General features: G+C 40.2%; 1 pseudogene; it reads left to right on the forward strand.

Moving 5' to 3' along the window:
• The first annotated feature begins 3,182 nt into the window (after nt 1-3,182).
• LOC118717761 lies at nt 3,183-3,722 on the forward strand (annotated as a pseudogene).
• Nucleotides 3,723-4,136: the final 414 nt, after the last annotated feature.

Below are 4,136 nucleotides of genomic sequence, written 5' to 3' on the forward strand. Positions count from 1 at the left end.
AATTCCATCTCTTGCTATTTTTCACTGTATGATGCACATACACCTCACACCTCACTTTGAAAATTTTGCCTAGAAGAGTTTCCTTATAAATCTAATTATGTGAGGATTACAAGGCTCAGAGATAGAGATAGCTTACTGTCTACTCATTGATCTGGTGCAGATTCACAAGGAACATAATTAATATATAATTACAGAATTGCCAGATACCATTATTAGGTCCTTTCATTTAAAGTATTTGTGGAAAGGATATCTTATTTCTCCTTTAATATATAGAGTTAGCCCAACAAACCTCACTTTTTATACCTCTTTTTAAAATTCCAGAGAGAGATTCCATTTCCTCCCAGCATCATTCAATGAAGACTGAGTTTTAACCAATGGGAAATTAAAGTGGCTTTATTCTAGCCTCCTTGATCTCCCCTTTCTGGAATCTTCCCACATATCAGAACCACATAAGACCTGAAATCAAATTACAGTTTACATAGGCGTCATGTTGTAATCAATTTATATAATTAAACAGTTGAATTGTCATTGCTTTGTTTTTGTTAAAGACAAATTGGTGGCTGGATTACTTCAAGAAGCAAGTGTTACAAGTCTGAAAAGCTGAAGAGAACTTAGATGCAAATAAAAATCACATCTGTTTGGTGCAAAGATCCCTTCGTCCTGGGAAACAGGGTGCAGCCAGAAAGAGGGCCACCCCCTTGCCCTTCAGACAGTGCACATTTGTGGGGAACCTGGTGCTGAACCATTCACAGATGACCTGCTTCTGGGTCAGGGGTTTCGTACCTATGACTGTGATCTATTGAAAGTCATCCTACCGCACAAGACACAAGGGTTTGTCTCGCTCCCAGCCTCTCTCTCCTTCATTTCCTCTCATGACCCCGCAGGGGCCTCCGGGCCCCAGGTTGGGACAGGGAAGTGGGGGTGGGTGGTGGCAGATGCAGCCCCTTTCCCAGGTGGGTTGAGAGCTGGCTCCCTTCTCCCCATTTTTTTCTTCCCCCCTAAAAAGAAAAAGAAAAAACATTTACAACATCTGCACTCTGCACTTTAATGCATCCCATCTTGTAATTAATTAGTTAGATATTTACTTTGTGCATTTTATTGAAAGTAGCCAGGATATAAAAATGAAGAAATAGTTAGAGATTGGGCTATAAAGAAAAGATCAATGGCTAGAAGGATGGAGCCAAAGCAAGCATATGAAATCTTGAAGTGTTAATTGGTTAAGCTCTCAGTTATAATCCCCAAAGAATTCTCTCTCTCTTGCTTGCTCCTGTTCTCTTGCTTCACTCCTGCTGCCTTGCACTCTCCTGTTCCATGACCTACAACTGGACTGGACTTTAATATGGAGCAGAAACTCTGAGCAGTGGCTTTAATTCTTACCCTGTTGAAGACAAGATTAGACTTTTTCCATGGAGACAGAGGGAGATGGGAACCTTGAAAGAGAACCCCCTTAATTTTACATAATCAATAAAGCTTTCCACAATATATCCTCTTCCTGCGTGTGTGTGTGTGTGTGTGTGTGTGTGTGTGTGTGTGTGTGTGTTTGGGGGAGGGAGGAGGGGGCGTTAGGAAATTCTTTTCCCAGCAGTGTCCCAAGAACTCCACTTCGACTGGTAAGAGGTAGAGGGCACTCTACCCATAACAATAGAGTCAAAGTGTCTGGGAAAGGGCTTTGAACAGGTTTATTTCACATTAAGAACTTCATACTACTGAGGCTTAGGCAAGAATCCTAATATTAAAAAAAAAAAAAGTAAAATCATTTGTACAAAGCCTGGCAGGCTAGTTTATGAGAATAGAGCCCCAAAACTCTCCAGACAACTTAAGTATGAGAAATAACCAGAAATTGAAAATTTCAGGAATAATCCTTTAACACAATTGTATGCATGTGTTATATTTTCTGTCAAATTTGAGATATGTTTCAGACAATGAGATAAGTGAATTTCCTACTCAATATACAGCTTGAAGTTGATATATTTAGGATCAGCTATAGACCAATTTGCAAGGAAGAAAAAGATTGTGTTCCATTTGCTTTTGTATCACTTGCTGGGGCATGGCCTGATGTACATGAGCCCCTTCACAATTTCTCAGTCTACCTCATATGTCCCACTAGAAGTCCATGTTCAGATTCAATTTCTGTCCCAATCTCAGTAAAAGCAGGCCCTCTGGGCTTATAATTATGTCACCTATCTTAGACCTGGTAGCTGGGTTGTGATTGCTAACTCTGATATTATTCTCATGTCCCTTTTGCTATCAGGGTATGTATTGGTACATTAGGAACTGATTTCCGGAGAGAGAGAGATAATATGTAGACATGGGAAGTGCAAACAGAAGCCAAGTGCAATATTGCCAAAGGTGTAAACAGCTAGAATGTATTAGAGAAAAAATGCTGTCCAGACTGGTTTACCAGAGAAATAGGATAAAAATAATTCTAGGATGCAAAAATCAGAGTTGGTAATTAAATGATTAAGTAAAGGATTGTGCAGATGGAAAAGTCCAGGACAAGGGGAGTAGGATGACAGCCTAGGAGGACCAAGGCATGAATGGTCTTTGGGGGTCCAAGGAATGTTCATAGGTCACTAAAATGATGCCATAGGCAAAGCTTGCTAATATAAAAGCCCATCCCACCTTTCTTGTCGCCTCTGCTTTTTTCTCTTAAAAGTAATCATCTTTACAAAGGTCTCTTTCATTTCATTCATTCATTCAAAACATATCCCTATGATGGCTTTCATTCAATCATTCATCCATTTAGCAGGGGAATACTAGAGTGCCAGTCATAAGAGAGTTTTCACTCCAGCCAGTAAGACAGACAGAAATAAGATAATCATACAAGTAGTTGAGAAATAATAACTGAAAAACTCTATGAAGGAAAAGAACATGGAAGCTCCATGAGGAAGAATCATAGAAGATGAAACTGAAGGTGAGATGTTAACTGCCTCTAGGACTGTGTCTCAGGCAAAGGAAACAGGGAAAACCATGGTATATTTGAGGAGCAAAAAGAAGTTGTGTCACTGGGGCATAGCAAGGGATAAGAATGGCATGAGGAAAGATCAGCAAGCCAATGCCAAGCCCTGCAGGAGGTCATGTGCTGCTGTTGTGGTGCTTTTGTGGGCTCAGGGTCTGCTGGTGCTTGTGCAGCCAGGCAGCTGGGGCTGGGCAGGGCTTCCCTAGCCAGTGGGTTGTGTAAAATGTATTGCCAGGCTCTTCTATTCATGCTGGTTTCTTCTGCTATCCAGGTGAAAGAAATGTGCTCCAGGCCAGCCTTTTGAGCTGATTCTCAGCCCCCGAGCAAAATAATCCATCCCAGATTTTCCCCTTTCCCCACCAAAGAAGAAGGATCTTTCCCTGGAGGAAATTCAGAAGAAATTACAAGCTGCAGCAGAAAGTCACAAGTCCCATGAAGCTGAGGTCTTGAAGCAGTTTGCTGAGAAATGAGAGCATGAGAAAGAAGTGCTTCAGAAAGCAATAGAAGAGAACCTCAGGAAAATGGCGGAAGAGAAACTGACCCACAGAAGGGAAGCTGACAAAGAGAAAGGAGAGGTGCATTGAAACACTGGGGAAGAACAAAGAATCCAAAGATCCTGCTGATGAGGCTGAAACTGACTAATTCGTTTTGAGAATTAACTTTTTCCCCCTCCCCTTCCTAAATATACAAAGGCTGTGCTGGCCAGTGTCATTTTATTTTTGCCCTCTTGACAAATATTCTAGAAGCTGATATAGCACATAGGTAAATCCAGACTGTATGAATTTATTTTAGGGGACAAAATGGAGAAACTGAAAATGTTTTACTCTTTTTCTAAAGTGTTGAAGTATTTCTAATGTAGCTAGTTTTCTTGTATCTTTTCTACATAGTACACTTGGTGTGCTGGGCCAATGGTTAGCACTGTGTTGGCTCTGTGAAAACATGTTTGTGGAAAGAGTATGTAATGGCTTCTTTTAAATTGTTAGATGCCAAATATCAGTTCACTTTTAAATCCCAATTCTGTCTCGATCTTACCAGATGCTACTGTACTTGAATGGTTAATAAAACTACACAGTGCTGTTAAAACAGAAAGGAAGAAAGAATATTAGAAAGGCAAACAGAAACTAATAATACATAATATCTATATCTATATCTATATCTATATCTATATCTATATCTA

This window comes from Pipistrellus kuhlii, unplaced genomic scaffold (genome assembly GCF_014108245.1).
Source record: "Pipistrellus kuhlii isolate mPipKuh1 unplaced genomic scaffold, mPipKuh1.p scaffold_m20_p_13, whole genome shotgun sequence".
NCBI lineage: Eukaryota > Metazoa > Chordata > Mammalia > Chiroptera > Vespertilionidae > Pipistrellus > Pipistrellus kuhlii.